This window comes from Acomys minous (genome assembly GCF_964271855.1).
Source record: "Acomys minous genome assembly, chromosome: 13".
Lineage (NCBI taxonomy): Eukaryota > Metazoa > Chordata > Mammalia > Rodentia > Muridae > Acomys > Acomys minous.
This window is the reverse complement of record NC_140495.1, coordinates 105,182,981-105,205,862: the sequence shown is the minus strand read 5'-3', so window position 1 is coordinate 105,205,862 and position 22,882 is coordinate 105,182,981. Positions and strand designations below refer to the sequence as shown.

The window sequence follows — 22,882 nt, the reverse complement described above, 5'->3', positions numbered from 1 at the left end:
CCTCTGGGGGGTCTGTCACAGCAGTGGACAGTGGGCTCAGACAGTGCCACAGCTCTACAGGCCACAGGAAGCTGTCTACACCCATAGCTCCTGCTTGCTTCTGAGATGAGTTTTATCAGGCAGCGACAGTTGCATTTAAACTCTGGGAGTGGCCTATAGGTCAGCTGCCCAAACCCCAGAAGCACGGAGGCCAACAGCTGGTTCCTGGGAGCTATTACCAAACAAAGGAGCCAGATTTCTTTAGCTGACCCAAATCAGGAGATGCCCAAGGTAAATTAATGCTTTTCTTATTTATTCTGAGAGCTCTTTCTATATAGCTTTCTATATAGCTATAGCTTTCTCACCTATGTTTTTTCTTATGTTTTCTATGTTTGCCTTGGTGGGACCCCCCTCTCCCCCGCCTGAGGCAGGAGGCTGCTTCTGAGTTCCAGTGTCCCTTGCTCGGTGGGCGGCCTCATTACACAATCAGAGCTTGTCACCAGGCATGGACAATGCCACTGAAGGGAAGAGAATACGCAGCTAGTGCCTCCGTGTGTGGCTGGCATCGGGAAGCTTATCGTCATCCACACAGACGTCACAGGAACACGCTAGAGCCAAGAGACCATGGCTGCCCTGATGAAGGTCAGTGGAGGGAGCGAAAGCGGCTATGTTTGCGCAGAACGTGCAGACACCAAGGGCCGTTCCGCCCAGTACACAAGTCCTCACTCAGTCTTAAAAGGCGATAAGAAATGTAACTTTGATCTGGTTAGCCTTTTGATCGAGCTGTGAGTTAATGGCAAACAGGTTGTGTGCCAACCTCTCCCGGAGGCTGGTACTGCCCTGCGTGGGAGGAACCAGGTAGAGCCAGGGAACGGATGAGAAGTCGGGAGGGCATGGTGTACCCTCCAGTCACGGGTCTGGTCAGGAGAGATTCTGAAGCATCTCTGTTAGCACCTTGCTTTTCCCATCTCATGATTTAAACTCAAGAGTCACGGGAGAGTAGGAGTCAAGAGGCTGTGTTGCAGAAGGCCCTTGAAGGACTTGGCTCCTCACTGCGTAGCTTCGAGTGGCTGGGGGAGCAACAGGGGAGTATCTCCCAGGGAACGTGACCCTTATTCATGCTACAACCTTGTCCCTCAAACTTCAGAGACATCATCACTTAGGGTCCAGTTGGCTCTGGCTGCGGGGCTGACCCGTTCACTCACAGTCACTATCCAGGAAGGAAAGATGTCACGACGACTGACAGCAGTCCCTGGGAGGTGACTTCATACAGGACGCAAACAATAGAGAGGGAGGACAAGTTAGAAGGGGAGGCACCAGTGCAGCCTGAAAGAGTGCCCGAGTCTTCTGTGCTGAGGAAATAATGGAAGGGAAGGGATGAAGAAAAAGGGAAAGAGAGCAGGAGAGGGAAAGGGAAGCCTTACCCAGGCAACTCTTGAATGTTACAGTGACAAGGGCTGCTACTACACCATGCCCCGTGTGCACAGCAACTCCGTGTCCATGCCTCACACAGAAACACGGGGAGCCGGAAGCAGGTGTGAGGAGGCTTCAAAGAGCCCCTCAACTAAGGCGAGTAACCTGCTCTCTCAGGGTGTGGGTCCCAGTGTCACCCCTGAGGGAGACTGGGACAACGTGGCTTCTCTTGTGGGTCCTATGCAGAGCCAGTGAAGCAACACACAGGCACTCAGAAAGGGTTTGCCATTTTGTCCAGGAGCCCTTTGGCAACGGCAGCCTCAGTGTCTCCTTCTTCGTTTTATTTGTAGTCTCTCCATCCTCTGGGCTGATGCCCCCTGCTGCTCTCTACCCAGAAATGCTGGCCACCCTATGGCCTGTAGAGGAAGGGGCTTCGGATGAAACATGCCACACCAAAGCAACCAAGCCACAAACACTTTTAAGAAATGATGGGAGAGAGAGAGAGACTCAGCCGGATGTCATGGGCTAGGGTGAGGGCTGGGGGCTGGGACACACATTTCCAGTAGGGTAAGTAAGCATAGTCCACTCAGTGGCCATGACTTCCCCCCAACAATTACCTCCTCCAATGCAGAAGGATGCCCCTGTTCCTAGCAGCCTGCCCACTGTTCTGTTCCTTGTGGCCCAAGGGAAGTCAGTGCTGGACAGGATGTGACAGGTGTCACCAACTCCAAGAGACTCCTTTTATGGGGAGACCTTGCATCCTCCGTTAAAGAAAGCCCTATGTAAGGCCAGGCACAACCAGGTGCTTCCTGGGGGTCTCTGAGGCTGTCAGTCCACAACAGTGCTACGCTTGCTGGCTTCGGTAGGTGGAGTGCAGCCTAAGTTGGCTTGTAAGGCCACTGTCTAATGGGTGGTAAATTAGTACATAATATCCCACAGATGAGCCTCCATGCATGCTTGTGTGCTTGTGTTTCTGTGCGCACACATGAACATGCATCTGCTCGTTCATGTGGGCCCATGTGTACGCTTGTATGTACACAGGATTGTGGGTGTGCTTTGTGCTCCTATGTTAGCGGTCAGGAATGTGTGCTTGCCTTGTGTATAGCAGTACTTGCGCCAGGCATGGTGGCACATTCCTTTAATCTCAGCACTTGGGAGGCAGAGGCAAGCAGATCTCTGTGAGTTCAAGGCCACCCTGGTCTACAAAGTGAGCCCAGGACAGCCAGGGGCACACAGAGAAACCTTGGCTTGAAAAACAAACAGACAGACAGACAGACAGACAACCTGTACTTGCAAACACCCATGTCCACATACATGCACTTATGCATATAGTGTACTGAATGTCTGAGTTTGCCTGTGGGCATGCACGCTCTTTTTATTTACTCTGGAGCCTAGATAAGAGCATCCAACTGCTGGGGTGACTGGTGGAGAGGTCAGGGTGAGTCAGCCTAATTGGAAACGAACAGGAAAGGGTGAGATCATCACGCTGGACGAGACAAAGCTGCACAGAGGGCGAGGGTCAGCACTGTGTACTAAACTCCATATCAAACTAGGATCCAGGAAAGTGACTGTGAAGGACATCCCCACCCCCCTGACACTAGTAGAGGGAACACTCCAGGCATGTAGGCCAAATGCCCCTACTCCGTAGTGACGGGTCCTCATGGCAAAGCAAGGGATGGTGACCCCCACGCTGATCAGAGAAGCTTTTTCTCTGCATCTAGCCTGCTCTACCCTTTGTGGCCTGCCTTCTGTCCCTCTCTTCCCATCAGCCCTGGGCACTTTACACAGCTCAGACAGACCCAGAGCAGCACAGAGGGACCCAGGTATTGTTAATGAGGTGAAAGAAAATGGTCTTTTTTGGTTTGTGGCTATACAGTCTGCTTGATGGCAGTCTGTACTCAGCTTGTCCGAGACCCCAAGAACAAAGGTCAGCTAGCCGGACCAGGGGCTGCTCGTGCCTGCTGGGCATCACCAGGGCTATAATATAGAGCTATCCTCTCCCGCTCCTCCCTGGGGCCCCAGGGGGCAGACACTGTTGCACACAGCAGTCAGCTGTTCTGGAAGCTTCTCTGTCCTTCCATCTCCACATCCCCATTGGGGATCGATTGGATTCCTGGGATGGACTCCAAAAACCACTTCCTTTAGCCACGTCCAGGTTCAGGCCCGCCCTTTGGGGGAACCCATGCTAAGCCAAGTTCTGTGTGGACAAAGTGTGCAGCTCAGACAAAGATGAAGGTTACAGGGCCACAGAGGCCTACTGATTCGGGCCTGTTTGACCCCAAAGACAGGGCATGACAGGGCAGAGACCTAGGGAGAGTGATGGCCTTCCTCTGCCCTATTGGCTCATCCAGACAGCAGAAACTCAGCAGGAAGGACCGACCCAGAGACCAGATGGGGGGGGGGGGGGGCCTGTGGGCAAGGAAGGCAGAAACAAGTCCGCCCCTCTGTCCACTCAAGGCCCTCATCAAGGACTTGGCGTCATCACTGTCAAGCCCTCCTGTTTGTCTGGTTCTTTTCCAGAGTTGAGCCCATCGATCCCACCTGAATAACGTCAGCTAGAATTAGTGGCTGTTTTTTTTATCAGCTAGAGCTGTGGAATGTACTAGAACTCAAGGTTAGTAATGAAGCCATCCCTGGTTGCTGAAAAGCAGTTCTCTGCCTCCGGAGGCCTTGAGAGGGAGTTCAGTGTAGGGTGTCCACTTACCCCCGGTTGTAGCACTCCCTATCTGCATCTCTGCCCAGCCAAGGAAAGAATGCTGGGAAAATCCCATCAGCAGCTGCATCTTCTCCAGTGTGACCACTGGGGTTTCCTGGGGAAGCCACCTGAGGAAGTCTGACCTGTTAAACTCTAAATTGAAACAAGATGTAAATTACTGAGAAGTTACGTAGCGGTTTCCAAGAAGTTGGTCTGACAGACATTTCTCTTCTGTGCACAACTCACTTCAGTGAAGCTCAGCAGGGTGCGCCAGGCTTGAGGCAGGGCAGTTCTGACTTCTAAGAAACTCTGCACCCCAGGGGGACAGATAGTTGGGTTGCATACTGGGTGCCTCAGGGGACCAGTTTTGACTGAATCATATATAAAGCTATCAACCATGCTACGCTGTTGCCTGGTCCCTGCTGGAGTTGGGCATCACTGGCCAGCTAGGACCTAGCACAGTAGCCTGAGGCAGAACACATTAGGCAGGAAGCACTGTGAAGTCCACAGAAAGCGAGGGGACAGATGCCCCAGCACCGTCAGGAAGCAGGCTCTGGGCATTTACCACTACCTTACAGAGATAGTAGATGAGTTTCCTGGGACTATTTAACAAATGGCCACAAAGCCACATGTGGTGGGTGTGCAGACCAGCTGGCAACCTTGGCCCACTCACCTACGAGGGAACTCAGCCATGGGACAGCAGAGGCCACCCTGCCTCACCCTGACTCCATCAGCATGGGAGAGAAAGTCCTGCTCCAAGGGAAAGAATGTTTCAGACACCAACACATGGGAATGGTGTGCAAATGTCCCGAGGCTGCAGAACAAAGCACCAAGGACTGAGGGCTTCAACCAGGCTCACTATGTCATCCTAAGGATCCTAAGGCTGGAAGTCCAAGGTCAAGCAGGGCTGTGTCGTCCCCTGAGGCAGCGCTCCTTCCCTTGCAGATGTGTTCTCACTGGGTCTTCCTTCTGTGCATCAGGAGGACACAGTCCTGCTGGCTTAGGTCCCAGCACCTCTGTGATACTCCAGATGAGGCAGCATGCTGTGGTCCTGCATGGTCTTGAACAGATGGACTTGCGTGGACTCATATGCAAGAGTTGATAGAAATTTCCCCCTTTGTGGCTCTGTGATCAGGATTGTGTCCAGCTATGGGCAAGAATTAGCATTTCCACTGGCTGCACAGGCCGGAGCTCCTGAGCTCCCAGAATGACAGTGATTGAGAACCACTTCACCACCTTTCCTCACCCCACCGCTCTTCACCCCACCCCTCCTCACCCCACCCCTCCTCACCCCACCCCTCCCCATCCCATCCCTCCCCTGTGTCCCTCTGCTTCACTCCTCAGGGTTTAATTGGGGATGAACAGTGTAGGCTCCAGCTTTCCTGGGTCTGATGTAGCCTGAGCTTGCAGTGTAGGTGGATAGTGGCCCCGAAGAGGGATATGTGTTCTAGCTATGGGTCCTAGTGGGCAAAGGGGCCCTAGCCACCAGCTGGACATTATGGCCGGGCTCAGCTCTCCCTGCGGCTCACCTGCTCTGGAAGCACCACCAGGGTGTAACACGGGCCACCCTGGGCCTGTTTGCTGCCAAGGCAGAGCCAATTGTGTGGGTTCAACTTCACATCAAATTAAACATAAAATGCAGTTGGTGGCTCCTGCCAGCCAACAGATACTCCATATCCCTTCCTTCTTTCTGTATTGAGTAGCTCTCTTAAAAGAACAAACTCCGTTAAGGCCAGTGTGGATGGCCCCGCAGATGGACAGGTACTGACATGGCTCACTGACAGAAGATGCAGCCAGGCGGGCCAGCCATGTAAGATCCCTGAGTTGTGGCCACAGAAAGAAAGCTCAGTTATACCAAATTCTTGGTTTGTTTGTTTGTTTTTTACACAGTGGCTTTGCAGGGGGCGAGAGGGAATCAATTTGAATAAGCCAGTACAACCACAGAGGACAGTGTGGGGACGAGCCACTTTGGGTCAGGGGTAGAAAAAGCCAACACTAGAGTCCCAGTAGGCAAAAAGAGCATTCTGTGGGATAGTCTCTCAGCCTAGCCCCCACAGCAGCTTCCTGGGCCAAAGGCGGGGTGCCCATGGCTCCCCAAACTACACATTCTCTCTTTGCTCCTTCAGCAAGAAAGCCTACATAAAAGGTGTGAGGCAGGACGGGAGGATGGATTGCATTTCTAGAAGGTTCTTTCTGGATATAGAGTCATGTGTGAACCTCCGTTGAAATCTGCAGTTGGGGCCCATGTGAGCAAGGCCTGCTAGATCCTGCAGTCTGGCTGTTTCTTTTGCTGTGCTGAGATTCCAGCCCTCCCAGCAGAGCTGGGGCCTGAGTGGTTTTCAGTGTTCCCTCTGATGTGTACCCTGTTCCTGCCTGGCGGAGGCAACCACTCTAGAGCTCTGATTTCCCTCCTGGTTCCCCTGCTCCTCGGAGCCTCCAGCCTCCGCTGCTGCAGCACCCATGGCAGCTGGTGTTTACTCACACCTCCTGCCCGGCCCCAGCTCTCAATCTCCGCAGCTCTCTGACGAACGCCTGCTGTCCTTTCTACTTCACAGGGGAGGAAATGGAGGTTCGGAGTAGACCAAGAATTCTCAGCTGAAGGAGGCGTCCTTAGGATTTGCACCCACGCCATTACACCTCATCCCAAACTTCCGTTTGGCCATCTGTCTCCCAGAAACCCTCTGACAGCACATCCGGCAGATGCTTTGGGGTGTTCCTCATGGACTGCGTGGAAGTCAAAACACTGCTGATGCCCCAGAGAGAGGAACTTGAGGGAAGCCTGTGGGGACTCCAGACTGGGCTGTGCACTGGCTGCTGGTGTGTGGCTGGCATCCTCACTGTCTGGGGCAATCCAGCACCCTTTCACTCCCATCATGCCTTGTTCTAGGCCCTGGAGAAGAGAAGAGGAAGACTTGTGGCAGGACCATCTTTTTAGGGGGAGGCCAACAGAACCAGACAGACCCTTCAGCATCCAAAATGCTGTTTCTGGAGGTGTTGGCAAGAACTGGGGATCACCCTCCACTGCCCTTTGTGGGTGGTCTTTACCATGCCCTCGCCCTCAGTGGGTCAGTCCTGAGACCCACTTGTCCCCATTCAAGATGCTCTGAAGACATTTGAGGGCGAGAATGAGCCACACAGGTCCAAGGGCTGCACCAAGCCATATGTCAGCACCTGGGATAAGGGCTGTTTATATAGGTGAAAGCCTGCATGAAACTGACTGCCAGTCATGCCCATCACTGCCTATGTCAACCCCCCCCCCCCGCCAACTGTTGCCTTCCTCCAATCACCCTAGGCTCCCAGTTGTGAAGAGAAACAACTACATTTTATAACTTCTTTATCTTAAGCCCTGACATGGGGCCTGCTGACCCCGGAGAGACAGACTCAGGGTAAGCCAGTATCTAGAGCCTTACAAGGGTTTCCCAACAGGAAACCCTTTCAAATATGACCTACCCAGCCACAGTCCCTAGCTCCCACCATCCCTTGCACTAGTGACAACCCACGACAGTTCCATTCCCACACCAGCCTGGCCTCAGCTGCCTGCTTGCCTGGCCTCACCAGTTCCTTCCCACAGAAACCACATGAGGCCCCTCCCCACCTTTCTCCTCAGTCCCTCTACTTCCTGGCTGACTCCTGGCTATTCTGTGTGTCTTCCCTTGGGGATGGCTCCTCTTAGAGTCTAGCATGCTCCTTCACTGGAAAGAGTCACGTCCTTGGTGTGTTGTCTTCACTACCCACTCCTCCGTAACGACAAAGCTATGGTTTATCTGACCCGTGGCACACACATTGTCATCTCAGCACACGAGAGATGGGGGCGCAGAAGTACTGAGTTTTAGACCAGCCTGGGATAGGTAACAAGACCCTGTCTCAAAAGGAAAAAAAAAAGGAAATAAATAAATAATAATAATAAAGGCCAAGAAAATAGGGTCTAGAAACGTCTGCCCCAGGAGCAACACAGGAGCCATATGTTCGGGAGCAAAATCTTGGGATCCCTGGCCCAGGGAGACATGGGGGCTCCTGTGGCTAGGGCAAGCATCACCCTGCATTCCTCACCTTCCCATGTGCTCCTCTCCCCATAGCCCCAGCTGAGCAGCTGTGCAAACCCCACAGCTCTCCAGAGGTCCACCAGGGTGGCCACAGAGGGGCTCTGGTTGTGGTACAGGGCTTTTCCTGAATATAATTTGAGCTGCTCACAGCCCTGAGCTGCTCTCTGGGTCCCCTTTGGAGTCCCAAAGGGCAAAGGACCCAGGGCTGGTTGCGGACTTGGTGAGATCGGCTCACAGTCTAAGCTGTGGCCATCAGAGGTCTACCAGGATCTCTCCCAAGCTTCTGACCGTCACAAAACTCCACTTCCACTTCTGGTGGGCGGCACTCCCGCGGGCCCACTCCACTAATCTCTCCCACATTCTCTGCTCAGCTGGCCCCAGAATGGAGCCTGGCTGGCCAGAAGCATCGTCACCTGTCATCCTGCCCACCCCCTCCACCCCTGGCCCACACTGACTCAGCTGCATTAGCCATCACGGCCGGCCGGTCCTCTCTCTGAGCCTCTGTGCAGTCCACGCTTTTCACCCTGCAGCTTCTGTGACCTTACCATCAAAGCTACTCTAACCCAGGTCCATCCCCTTTCCCCAGCCTCCTGGGCCTGACCTTGGCCAGAGGCAAACACTGGCTCCACAAGTCCCCTGGCCCATTTCCACCTCTACGCTCCCTGTAAAAGGACAGCCCTGTCATCCCCCCCCCCCCCATCACCTACTTGAACCTCAGGTGTCACTTTCTAGAATGTGGGGACAAAGAGAAGTGGGTGTGAGGAGGCTTGAGATTCCTGAAAGGCTGCTCCTAGGTGTCGCAAGCCTGAGCTCTGCAGAGCCCGGGCAGAAGGCTCTTTCTACAGAAGGCCTATGGCTGAGTGAGTACAATGCCCTGTTCTCTTTGATGGCCCTTGGGTGGACTCAGGGTCCACTGACAATGGGTGGGACTGCTCTGTGGATGTCACCTGACTGCTGTTGGTGGTATATTTGGCAGCCGGGTGCTGGGTGCTGAGGGATTGTGTCCAGAGTGGGCATTCCAGTTCTGCCCCTAACAGATGGTGTCGGCTGCCCCAATGTATATCCACCCCATGCCACTACAATGTCAAACCCTTGTAACTCCATTTAGTACTGTCTCAGTACGTTAAAATCCCTTGATTTTAAGGCTGTGAAATCAGAGACTGCCCTCAGCTCCATTGGCCCAGGAGGAGTTTGCCAAGGAATTTTTTTTCTTCTGGAACTTTCCGTGGCTATCAGACAGCTGGCCTGGGGAGTGGAGTTATTGCAATAACAGGATGGATTGAAGAGTCCATCCTGCAGTGGAGGTTGCTCTCCTCCCCACCACTCTCACCAGGGCTTGGGTCCTCACAGTAACCCTGCCTAACCCTGCCCCTAGGGTCATGTATGGGCTGGTGAGCCCTGGCCTTGCATCAGGTGGGTGGACGGACACCTGAGTGGCCAGTGCAGGAAGAGGCAGGGCCTTTTAGAACAGAGAACGGTGGGTCCCTGAGGATGTGGCTGTCATTGTCAGCTTTACCCTTGTGGAAAGAGGGCCACATAGGCCCATGACAGGTGGGGAAGCAATGTTCAGGAAATTCTGTATGGCTAAGTGTCCTGGGGGGGGGGGGACTCCAAGCAGCAAGAATGTGTTCTCTGCTGCCCTGGGGGCTAAGGAGGAAGACCACACTCCCTCCAGTAGCTCCAGGGAGGGTTCCTCCTGTCACTCCAGCCTCTGCCTCCTGTCACATGCTGCCTCCCTCTTCATTTGAGACTGTCACTCTAACGTCCCTCTTCTCAGATGGATATGATCATTGGATTAGGGCCATGCCACTCCAGCATGACCTCATCTGAAACAACGCTCCCAAGAGTTAACATCTGAGGTTATGAGCTGACCTGAATTTTTCAGGAATGTTTCTCAATACAGTGTGTGGGTTTGTTTGTTTGTTTATTAAGACAGGATCTCCTTATATAGTCCACAATGACATCAATCCCGGAATATTCCTGCCTTCCCCACCCAGGTGTTGGGATTGTGGGCCATTATGCCCACTGTAGTATGTGTTTTAAGAAAACTCAGTCCTCAGTATGATTCACTCAAAGCTGTGGCTATGTACCCTGCCCTGGATTCCAGGCCTTGAGATCCATTCAGAGCCACACTGGGTGAGCCAGCACCTCCCCAGCACTGCTGTTTTAGGGGGACCTGGAGCCTCAGAGGCACATGCCAAAGTGCGTGGCCCCCATCCATCCCCCAAGCCCAAGGCAGGCCTTATAGCTGAGCCAGCTGTATGTGTCTATAGCAGGGTTCTGTGCAGCAGAGCCATGTGTGGCCAGGGCCTCAGCACCTAGGCCAAGCCATTGCCACTGCTCTGCAGTAAAACCAGAGATGGAGCGGGCCATGAAGAGAGCAGTGGGAATGCCAGCCTTGGCCCTCTGTCTTCCCTCACTTTCATCTTGCAGCTGTCCTTTCAGATACGGGGCAGGTCTTTCCTCTGATCAGCAGAGAGGCCCAAGACTTTCCTAGCATCCTTTGTACTGACCCTGCAAATGCTGAGAGTGTCCACAACATACCCCCCACCCTTCCCTCCCCCAATGCCTGTGTCCCAACCCCTGTGTGCACTCTACTTCATAGGCCTGCTATTTTTAGGGCACAACCAGGATAACCAAGAGACATAGAAATGACCCCCCAAGAACTCACCAACGGGGCCAAGGTTATTCTAAGGAAGAAGCAGGAGTGGCCCTGTGTGGGCATCAGAGAGTCACTCACACACCAGGGGCACACACGCAATAGTGTCCTCGCTGTCTGTGGGTCCCAGGCTCAGCGTAAAAGCTGCATTGTGGATAATCACAAGGCAGGAAGAGCCACGTGGGTGATGCCTCTGCCATCTTAGGCACTCAACACCAGGTGAGAATTGTTAGCTGCAGACGGCTTCGTGCCACGTGCAGTAGCTGTAAGTGAAGCAGAATTTCATGTGGTCCTGATGGGGGTGTGTAATGGAGAAGGGAGGGCACACCTGTCTTTACCTAATATTGAGGGTCTTCTGAGATGACCCTGTGAGCAGCTATCAAGGTCCAGAACTTCCCCCATCGCTGCAATGCTCCTTGGGGTGCTAGTCAAAGAAAGCCCACCTTTCCGGCTTGCTCGAATGAGCACCTGTTTGGTACTGGTACTGGTATGTAGCATCTGTTCCCAAGTTCTGTTGGCATGCGGCTGGCCACTTGCTGAATGGCCTGTCAAGGCCTTGTCCTGGTCACTCACAAGGAGCTGCCGCCTCCCTCTGAGGTCAGAGACACTTCCTCCTTGCTTCTGGTGGGATCCGCTGGTGCCAGACACTTGGAGCCAGATGCTCTCTGACTGGTGTCTGGGATCAGGAGTCGGCTGTGCGCTCAGCCTTAGACTCATGGTCACATGCACAGAGAGATGGATGCAGAGTCGATGTCAAAGATCAGAGGGACCCTGAGGAGGTCAAGGGGAACTCAGGTGTGTTGGAAATCCTGACAATGTTGACTCAGTGACCCACAAGGGGGTGGTGGCAAGGTGCAGGTGAATGCAAGCATGCTGAGTGGACCCCCCCAGCTGCAGCCTCTTATGGTATGAGCTAGTCCCTGCCGTTTTCTTGCTGCCTCTGCCAAACCCAAAACTCCCCAAGGAAGCCTCAGAGGTGCACTTAACCATGCGAGCACTAGCTGCCTCACTCACCCCACCCCCACCCCACTCCCCTGCCTCCCAGGATGGAGCTGGTGCCATTTAGTAGTGTTGACTGCACGGGTGACCTGTCCTGAAACCTCATGGTTCTGGGTGTCATGGACAGTGGGACACAGTCTGCCGATGAGGAGGGGGGCTGGAGAGGGAGTGGAGCGCCCCAGAGGGCACTCTGAGACTCCTGTGGACACTTCTGCTTGGGGCAGGGGAAAAAAAAGCCTCTATTGCAAGGTGCTAGTGAGAGCTAGGAATCACCCAGAGGGCTGGGGGTAGGGCACCGCTGAGTGATGTGAGACAGGAACATCGGGGCTGCCCTGGAGTTCATGAGAAGGTGCTGGGGTGAAGCATCTACCCCTGGACATTCCCCAAGGAGCTGTGCCCAGCAGTATCCATGTCCACAGAGACGCCTCGGAGACACTGTGCACAGCACTGGCTCACAGGAGCTCTGCCGTGAGCAAGCCCCTGGGCCCCTTCTATACATTAGCGAGGCAGCACCAGCAGCCCTGGCCTGGGCACACTGACAGCCTCACAGTCAGGGTGCCTGGCTTATCATTCATGTGTGTCTTGGGGCCTGGATGCTTTTCTATTTGTGGACTCTGGATTGTGGGCACCATAAATGGACAAACATGGCCTGATCCCAGAGCCTCGGTATCAGCTGTGTTCCACTGCCTGTCACATTCCACTGTCCCCAGAGACCCTGAAGGTGGACAGCCTCCCTTCTGCCTGGCCTGGGCTGTATTTCAGAGTTGCTTTGTCCTGTGAGTACAGCTTGCTTCTGCCTGTGGCTGCATTTGGCTTTTAAAAACCACCCTTGGCCAAATAAACGCAGCCCCCAACCTCTTAAAAATCACCTCATCATTCCTGGAAAAGCCTTCTTTCAGGCGAGGCAAAGCTAAACTGGAAAGGCAGTAAGTGCTTTAGCTCCAGGGCTACAAACACAGCAGGTGTCCCCTAGACTTGCTTTCCTCCCTTGTCCCCAGTGGCTCAGGTCAGTCCTGGCCTTGGTGTAGCTGTCACAGCTCCCACCTGTTTCGAAGGGCTCTGCTTTGAGGTGCTTTGAGGGGGGAGATTATAAAGCGCCATCCCTGAGTTGGCAGACAGGACCCTCTGAGCTGGGAGAGCCCTGCCCCCAGTGTCTCCTTCAGGGGAGCACCCCTACCAGCCAGGTATCTGCACCCAGCAGGGATAACCCCATCCCCCCACCCCCATGTGTCGTCAGAACACACAGGGTGCTGTGGGCTTAAGGCCTACAAGCAGGTTCCTTGTGGGAGCCTGGGGACCCAGTGTTCATGAAAACGGGCACATCTAGGATCCCGAGGCAGAAAAGGCTCTGGCCATGGGCCAGTGAGGGCTGAGTAGAGACCCTGTACACTTTCCTCATCACTACTCCACTCCTCTACTTCCAGCTTCAAACCCACAACCCTTTCCCCCCCCAACCCCCACCCCCCACCCCCAGCCCCCGCTTCCAACCCTGGCTCTCACACCCCACACGCTGGGGCTGACCTTCAGAGTGAAGACTGCTGTTTAAATATTAAACTATCCTTGGAATGCTTGGACTTTCATTAAGACACTGAATCAAAAGAAGAAGGAGGGGAAGAAAGAAAAAAAAAACCTGTAAAGATTTCTAAAGTTTTGAAACACTGAATTATTGATGTCTGTGTTCCTGAGGTTCGTGGGCTGGACAGAAGCCTTCACCTCCTTGGCTGCCAGGGTTTTGCTTTCTACAACTTAAGGCATGCCTGTGCAGCAGGGCGGTCAATGGGCTTGCCTGTGAAATGACCATCAACCTCGCAGCTCCTTAGGGTCTGAGTGCACTAACAGATTGAGAAGCCCCGAGAACTCCAGTGCCACTACTGGGTTATGAACAAGTGATGCCAAGGTCCAGAGGCCAGGCCAGGAGCCAGGGACAGGAGAAGAGCCCAGCTCTTCCTCAACTCCATGTCAGCATCAGCAGCACTACCTTCAGGTCTGAGGGGATTGCTTTGCCTCCAGAGGCCCTGGGTCAGCCTTTGTCCACCACAGAAGCCTTGTCAGACATTTGGTGACTCTACTGTGGGGATCAGCACCCCAGCCCAGCATGAGCATGGCCTCCACCCCCCACCCCCCCAGTATCCAGGAAACAATAGCCAAAGCCAAATAACCACCCCCTGGTAAGGAGAGTAAAGAAGTGTACTCTCTCCATCACAGAGAATTTAGTTAGGACCCCAAAACCAGGAACAACCACCCCAACCACCATTTGCACCTGTGCTCACATAGGACTCTTCTGGAAAAGGAGCCATTTCGCTTTCAAGCACAGACTGCCAGGATAATGACACTTTTCCACACAGCACCTGGGAAATATCCATGCCACCACAAATGCATGGATGTGTGTGTGTGTGTGTGTGTGTGTGTGTGTGTGTGTGTGTGTACCTGCTCACTCATCTTTAAAGCACCCTAACACACATTCCGTTGGCACCTGTGCATTGTACACACAACACCCTGGAGGAGCTAAAGTCCTGGAGGAGCTGAGACCATGGAGGAGCTGAGACCCTAGAGGAGCTGAGGGCTGGAGGAGCTGAGACCCTGGAGGAGCTGAGGGCTGGAGGAGCTGAGACCCTGGAGGAGCTGAGGGCTGGAGGAGCTGAGACCCTGGAGGAGCTGAGGGTTGGAGGAGCTGAGACCCTGGAGGAGCTGAGGGCTGGAGGAGCTCAGGCCTTGTTCCTTTCCTCATCTATCAAAACAGTTTGCTGAGACACCTCCTTTGACTGTTTGTAACCCCAGGAGTCACAGTGGCCCAGCCTCGGGCTCTTAGATGGAGTCCAGGAAGCCAAAGAGAAAACACGACTTTGTTCTCTGGCACTTGAGTGTGTACAGCTAACACACACTCAAGTGCACGAGAACAAAACTCCAGAGGAGCCGAGACACTGACACACCCCTGGATGTCTTTAGAGTTCCACACACTGTCATTTGAAAAGAACCAGGCAGGCTGTGCTCTGTGAGACTGTAACCACAGGACTCTCTGGAAACGGCAGATCATTCAGACAGTGAACTGCCAGCGGTTGTCTGGGATGCAGGGGAGGGGAGGGAGGGGGAGAGAGATGGGTGGAGCAAGGAAGAGTTCAGAGCAGGGCAGGGCAGGGCAGAGACTCTGCAGTCACCATAGCAGTCACCAGGCTGCTATACCTCACTCTAAATGCCTAGACTATCTCCCCCATCTGTGTGTTTATGACCCTTCCCAGCACAAAATGACAATCATAGGGAGTTCACACAGGGAGGGAGGTGGCAAGGCTAAGGGCATCTTCTTGTACTCTCATCAAGTTTTCTGTGAAACTAAAACTAAGAAAATAAAGTCTTTCAATTTCCAACAAAATAAGAAGAAAATAGAAGGAGGAGGAGAATCACCATCAGGCCAAGGACCTGGTCATTTAAAACAAAAACAAAAACAAAAACAAAACAACTCCAACTCTACGTGGTGTGGGCAGCATTCTGAGTCCTGTCCTGTGTCCCCTGCAGATGTGGGAGGCTTCTCTTTAGCAGAGTCTGGGTAACAGCCCTGCTCTGGGCTCTGGGGACAACCCTGTAACCTGACCATCTCCTGGCCTCCTCTGGAGCACCCCTGGGGCCTCCGCGCCTCTCTGACTCCAGGCTGTGCCTGGGGCAGCCAGCCAGCTGGGGCCTGTCTCCAGTTGCCTTGACAAATCACCACTTAGTCTGGAGGTGCCAGGACATGATTCACTGGAGCACTGATGACTAAGGCTCCTCCGCCAGCCTCCCATCATGCTGTGCTCTGACATTCTTAGTGGATGCCACCACGGGGTACTGCCAGCTGGCTAAGGCCAGAAGATCTATGGTTGAGGTGTGGTATCCACTCCATCTGCCCACCAGAGCTCCTGCCCAGCAGCCAGCCCTCGGTGGCAAAGGCCATGTCGTGTCGGTGGTGGCCACGCTGTGTCCAGCTGGTGTGTTAGTAATCGCAGCCTGATGAACAATGATGAGCTGTTCTCCTTGACAGTAGTAACTGGGACAATACCAAAAATCTCCTATTCACGGCCAAGCCTCATCTTTCTTAGTAACTCATTTTTCTAAAGAGACAGACAAGCAGACAGATAGACAGACAGACAGACACACACACACAGATAGACACACAGAGACGTGCAATACAGACACACACAGACACATTCACACATACACATACAAGTAGATACATGTGCACACACACACATAGACACATAGAGACACACAGACACACATATAAACAGACACACAAAACACATTCACACACACACACACGCAAGCGCACACAGAGACACACATACCTAAAGCCATCTCTTCCATAATTTATTTTACCAGCATTTCTCTGCCAGCTTTGAAGAGATAGGAAATGGCCAAGCAGCTAGATCCTCCATGTGCCAAGTTCCTAGGGAGCTGGTGCATTTCTAGGCATTGAGAGAAGGAAGTTGAGGGCATCTTGGGACATCAGCCCCAATCCCTCCTGGACCACTGGTGGGAAGGGTGTCACAGTCACACTCCTCCCCAACAAAGCCTATTTGTTTCCCCCTGGACTCATTGAAATGAACCTGCTTGTTGCCCCTTACAGACAGGCCTGGCCTGCATCAGGAAAGCCCTGCCACGGATGGCACTGTCACTGAAGTTAGGGCCAACTGAGACCCCACGAAGGCCCTGCCCCCCAGTGATGCTTTGATGTCCTCCCAAGTATGTATTTGAATTTTTCTTAGTGACAGACACAGAGGCGCAGGAAGCTGCATAGTAGCCTAGAAGCCACCCCTAACCCTATTAAGACTAAGCCTCTGTGACCACTTCTGCTGCTCTCATTCTGAGGTCCTGTACTCTAGAAACAGGGATGCCTCTCACAGCAGGCAGAACTGAACCCTTGTATTGGCCATTTAAAGAAAATAGTAAGTTGCTGGGCATGGTGGCACATGTCTATAATCCCAGGACTTGGGGAGGCAGAGGCAGGCAGATCTCTGTGAGTCTGAGGCCAGCCTGGTCTACATAGTGACTCTAGGGCAGCCAAGGCTACACAGAGAAACCCTCTCTCAAAAAAAAACCAAACCAAACCAAAACACAAACACAAACAAACAAAAAACTAAAAAAAGAAAAAAAGAAGGAAATTTCAGTAAGTCTAGGCACTTGCTATACCATGGTTGGTTGATATCAATGGTAGGCCTGCCCTTTTCTGAAGACACACATCTTTGATCCAAGCACTATGGGAGGCAGAGGCAGGTGGAGCTCTGTGAGTTCTAGGTCAGTCTGATGTACACAGTGAGTTCCTGTACAACCAGGGCCACACAGAGAGATCCTGCATCAAAAACAAACAAACAAACAAACAAACAAAACAACAACAACAAACCAAATAAACCATAAAATACTGAACCAGGCTATTGTCCCCAAGAGCAACTATACTGGCCAGTAGGAGGACAATCGCAACCTCCCCAGTGGTGATCCTGAATCCTCACAGGGAGCCATCCATCCAAAGCAACCAGATATGATTTGCTCCTAATGGAAAAACATTCCACCTGGGGGGGACGTCTCACCATCATCCCTGCCATGATCACCATCACCACCATTACTCCACTATAGTCACTACCACCACCACCACCACCACCATCATCATCATCAACATCACCAACACCAACAACAACACCATCACCACCATTACTCCCACTATAGTCACTACCACCACTATCTCCATCATCATCATCATCATCATCATCATCATCATCATCATCAACATCACCAACACCAGCAACATCACCATCACCACCATTACTCCCGCTATAGTCACTACCACCACCATCTCCATCATCATCATCAACATCACCAACACCAACAACATCACCATCACCACCATTACTCCCACTATAGTCACTACCACCACCATCTCCATCATCATCATCATCATCACCACCACCACCATCATCACTATCCCTATTCCTGCTCTCATCATTAATAGCCTAGCCATATTGGGATATAATTCAGCTTGGGGACAGAGGAACACATCAGACAGCACAGCAGGAGTGCGGTCAGTGTCCTGAGCGTGGGAGACTCTAAAGGACAATGACCAGGTTTCTTCAGTGATGCTGATGGGTAAAGGAAGAGTTGATAAGAGGCAGGGTTGGGAGAGTTGAGGGAGCGGGGAGTGGGAATGGAAGGGCTGAGAACGGGGGGGGGGGGGGGGGGAGTGGAGCTCAGAAAAAACCGCAGAGTCATATCCATGGACTTTGTACGCAAACAGATCAACTTGAAAAAGAGAGTAGAGAACCCAGAGACTTTCAACAGTGACTACCAGATCCTATCAAAGAATCCGTTAATATATAAGGTATGATAAGGATACTGTGATTATTTTTTTTTAAAGAGCCCTTCTTCCACAGAGCATTTTCCTGATGAAATGGGGTCAGAGGTTGTTTTTTAAAAGAACTCAGGAAGAATTTGGAGAGAGGGTCGGCACTGTGGACCCACTGAGGTGGGCTGGGATAGCGGTCTCTAATGTTCTCCATGTCTGAAAAACACCTATCATGAAAGGTTTCTGATACGTGGCCAGAAATGTAAGCTACAAAGAGAAAGCCTGAACTACGTAACACACATCAAGTTCACTGTCCAACCACTGTCCAAGTAGAGCTGAGGGTTCCTCAGGCGCAGGCGGGCAAGAAGCACATAGCCAAAGATTGTGGCGGGGTGGCGGGGATTCTAACCTTGGCTTTTTAGGACGCGCAAGGGGCCTTTATGTCACACTCCATATGATGTTTTGGTGCATTTGTTCATGTGGTCTGTATTAAAAATTAAGTACATACTCACATATTGGGATCATGTTCTTTCTCTTTTTCTTTTCTTTTCTTTTTTTTTAAAAAATTATTTGTTATGTATACAGTATTCTGCCAGCACTTCAGAAGAGGACACCAGATCTCATTATAGATGGTTGTGAGCCACCATGTAGTTGCTGGGAATTGAACTCAGGACCTTCAGAAGAGCAGTCAGTGCACTTAACCTCTGAACTATCTTTCCAGCCCGGGACCACATTCTTCACACTATATTGTGGAGAGATGGGACAGAGGCTGAGAAGTTGGCTTAATCTGTGAAGCACTTGCCTTACAAGCTTGAAGAACTGAACTCAATCTCTCAAGAATCCATATATATATGCACATATATGATTTACTTATTTATTATGTATACAGTGCTCTGCCAGCATGTACACCTGCAGGCCAGAAGAGGTCATTAGATCACATTATAGATGGTTGTGAGCTACCATGTGCTTGCTGGGAATTGAACTCAGGACCTCTGGAAGAGCAGAGAGTGCTCTTAACCTCTGAGCAGTCTCTCCAGCACCAAGAACCCATATTTTAAAAGCTAGGCATTGGGAAGGTGGAAATGGAAGGACCCTGGGGCTCTCTGAACAGCAAGACTAGGCTACTTGGTGAGTTCCAGGCCAGAGAGAGACCTTGCCTTAAAAAAAGAAAAAAAAAGAAAGAAAGAAAGATGAATAGTGCCTGTGGAACAATACCCAGGGTTGCCTTCCTCTGGCCTACATATAGACACACACACAGAGACACACACAGACACACACACAGACACACACACACACACACCTGTAGCATGTCACAAATCTTGGGGACCACCCTTCTCAAGAACTCCCGAACGCCCACAGCAGAACAGCACTCCAAGGTCCTGCCCATGCCAGCCTGAAGTCACAGTGGCTGGGCCAGAACGTAGGCAGGTAGCGGAGTGCCTGACACACTGCATCATCATCTGATGTCCTCACAAAAGTGGCATCTTCTTGGAGCTTCACACTTGGCCTTGGGGGCCAGGCATGGCTCCCCTGGCAGGACAGAAACACTAGGATTGTATTGTGAGTCGCCTTGTAAGGACTATCAGCCAACGGGATTGGGGGTCTTAATGCCCTCCAACCATCTGGCCAAGCAAAGCAGAAGGCGTTAGTCTCTTCTCACAGTGGCCCCCAGTCATCACAGCCAGATCCTGTCCTGGCTGAGGCCCACCAGGGGCGTCACTCATTGCTACATCAAGAAGCACAGCCTTGCTCTGGTGTGACTGTCAGTCCCAAAGGCAGACAGTAGTAGGTGGTCTGGAATGTCTAGACACACAGGAGAACGTTCCTAGGCTGCTCCCACCTGCCTGGCAGGTGTATGGCTGCCTCTTCTATTGTTCTTGGATGGCTCTGACAGACTCTGAAGGTACAGAAATGAAGAAGAAGAAGGAGAGTAGAGTTGCATTCTGTTAATCGTGAACCTGTGAGTAAGGTCTCCCCCACACTGGTCTGGTCTCGCCACCACACTGCAGCGGTTTCAATCTGGTTGGGTTTGGTTTATCTCAGACAGGAACACACTTGGTCTGGGAGCCTGGAAGCCTGGGCTCCTGCACGGGTGCTGAAAGCGGAGCAGAAGCTGCAGCCACTCCTCTTCAAGGAAGGTGGGGGGTGGCTGGGCAAGGCCACGGCCAGGGAAGGGACCCCCCCCTCAACTCCTAGGTTGTTGATCTGATGAAGCTTCAGGTCAGGTGGAGCTGGGCACACCCCTCGGTTTCCACCCCCAGCTGAAATTTCCTTGCAGCTGCCAGGTCTGCTCTCATGGCTCAGGAGGAAACTAGTCAGCCAACACACACTTCAGGGCCCCAGAACATTCCAAAGTCCTGGGCACAGCAGGCCTGGTTGCTCAGGGCCAGAATACACACTGACCGCATCCTGACCTCATCACGGCTCCTTGAAGGCACTTGGCCACATTTATTAGGCAAATCCTTCACAACTAAAACGTTGAAGAGTCCAAGTGTACTCCTTCATTCTCAAAACACGTATTTCAGCTCCAGGCACCTCAGCCCCTGGGAATCCCCTTGCCTGCACTTGACACTAGAAGTGGGGAGCAAGGTCAGTGGGGATGACCAGAAAGCACACTTGGTCCAGAAGACATGTGGCACTTGGGAATGTGGGACACCATCTTCCTGTGAGCCTTGCTGCTGGGCCCTCAGGAGGGTTCCATGTGGCTCAATCCAACACTACACAATCTGATCACATCCCACTGGCCATGAACACAAACAAATGCCTATGCAGCCTCCCCTCACTTGCTCCAAACAAGGTCCTCCTCACCTCCCTGCCATAGCTGCATCCACCCTCCTACCCCTCCTCTCCCTGCCACCCCTTCCCACCCTCCCCTCCCTCCCACGGCTGTACCCACCCTCTGCCTTCTTGCAAATGCTCAGGTTTGCTAAGCGGCCCTGCCTTTCTTACAGCATGCTGCCATCCACATCACCTTTCCTTCTGTGTGGTGGGCTTTGAACAGCGCTGGGAGTTCATATGGCTCTGAAGAAAGCCAGCATTGATTCCCTCCACAGTCTGATAATCAGCCTCAGAAACCATCAATACCTGTCAACATCTGCTCAGTTTCCACGGTGACAAAAACCTCTTCAACAATCCCAAGTCCTTTAGTCAAATGTCCTGGGACAAACTGCATGTCACCACACCTTTGTCCAAACCCATATGATATAAAGCACCAAGAATGGACCCAAAGCTACTGGACTCCCCTCTGAACCATTGTTAATCATGGCTCATGAGTAGGGCAAATACACTATCTAAAACAAGGCTCAACAGAACTGTGAGCAGAGCACATGAAAGCTCTCTCACCTTCTTCCTAATCTTTCTATCATCCCAAATATACCCCTACAGGGCTATACTGACTTAAAGAGAAGCCAGGGGTAAAGCAAATGAGCACAGAAAAAAAAAGTTAAATAAAAGCATTAAAGACAAAACGTGGAGGTCAGGAGAGAGCGGTCATCTTTAAGGAACAAAATCTTGAAGACTGTTACTCTAGATGTCCACAGCCAGGGAAACTCCTCAGGGGTGAAGTCAAGTGAGGACATTCCTACATGAAAGAACTCAAAGAGACTTCACCACCAAAGAAACTTGGGAAGATGCCCCCAGGCTGGATGGAAATTACCCCAGAGTATCTGAGACCTTCAGGAATGAAGGGAGAGAAACAGGTGTCACGGTATGCCCATGTCTCCGGGGATACTTTGACGATAGATGTAAGAATTCTTTAAAACGTAAATAACTGGTGAAATAGCACACCATGTTAGTGGCGCTTTTGGTGTTTGCAGACACAGTTGTCACTTTCTGATGTGGCAGGGTGTCTGAGAAATAACTTACCGGAGGAAGGGTTTGCTTGGGCTAAAGGTCTCAGAGAGTTTCACGCATGGCCGTCTGGCTTCGATGCTTCTGAGCCTGTGTGTGAGAAGGCAAGATATCATAGTGAGGAAGAAGTGGTGGAGAAAGAGACCCACCTCAGGGCAGACCGGGAGGAGAGTGAAGAACTGACTGGAACAAGGTAGAATCTTCCAGGGGACACCCATAATGACACACTTCCACCAGCCTCCCTCAGTGATGCCACCACATTACGCATCCATGGATAGAGCCACCCACTGGTCAGTTGAAGTTCTCACCATTCATTTACCTTCTAGAAGTGTATCACTGCCAACCAGCCTTCGCCACACGAGCAGATTTTTGAGGACTCTTTGTATCCAAGGCACAACACTTCATTCAGGCTCCTCAAAGGTTCATGTTCATCCTATGGTGAAGAATGCATTTGGTTTATCTTACCTAATGAGTCCTCTCTCTAGGGCTAGCTCTGCTTACCGCCTGTGGCTTTCCTCAGCAGATAAACCATGTTCCTAGCTTCCATATCTCCCTGGAGTTTCCACTGCGGCACCCTTCCAGCCCCAAGCATAACTCTCTCAGAGATCCCAACCTCTCAGGGGCTCTGTGCCATATACAGGTCTTCCCAGGCCTTCCTGCAAAAGCTTCAGTGGACGCTTACATGGCCCCACAAACCCTTGCACTCTGAATGCTTGGAAAGCCTGCACCAGTGGACAACACCAAGTTCTGCCATTAGCACGAGCAATAGCTAGGCTCCCTTGGACTCATGATCCAATTGTGTCCTAAGGCTCATCTGCTGGAAGCCAAGCCTCAACACAAGGCTTGGGGGTGGAGGGCATTCCATATCTAGACTACAGCCATTAGACACACACACACACACACACACACACACACACACACACACACACACCCTCTGAGAAACC

The 22,882-nt window shown here is 52.2% G+C and overlaps 2 long non-coding RNA genes across 4 annotated transcripts; one reads left to right on the top strand and one right to left on the bottom strand.

Moving 5' to 3' along the window:
* Positions 1-206: 206 nt before the first annotated feature.
* LOC311580790 lies at positions 207-6,774 on the top strand. The gene is made up of 3 exons (XR_014773581.1): positions 207-270; positions 411-621; positions 6,643-6,774. It is a non-coding gene; the product is annotated as an uncharacterized lncRNA (long non-coding RNA).
* On the bottom strand, positions 6,676-22,863 carry LOC311580787. Of its 3 annotated transcripts, none has more exons than XR_014773576.1 (4): positions 22,552-22,863; positions 22,258-22,371; positions 21,954-22,028; positions 6,676-6,977 (listed from the first exon to the last, which is right to left on the bottom strand). It is a non-coding gene; the product is annotated as an uncharacterized lncRNA (long non-coding RNA). The 3 variants fall into 3 exon arrangements; XR_014773577.1 differs by having other exon boundaries at positions 22,621-22,863; XR_014773578.1 differs by lacking the exon at positions 6,676-6,977 and adding an exon at positions 21,067-21,761.
* Positions 22,864-22,882: the final 19 nt, after the last annotated feature.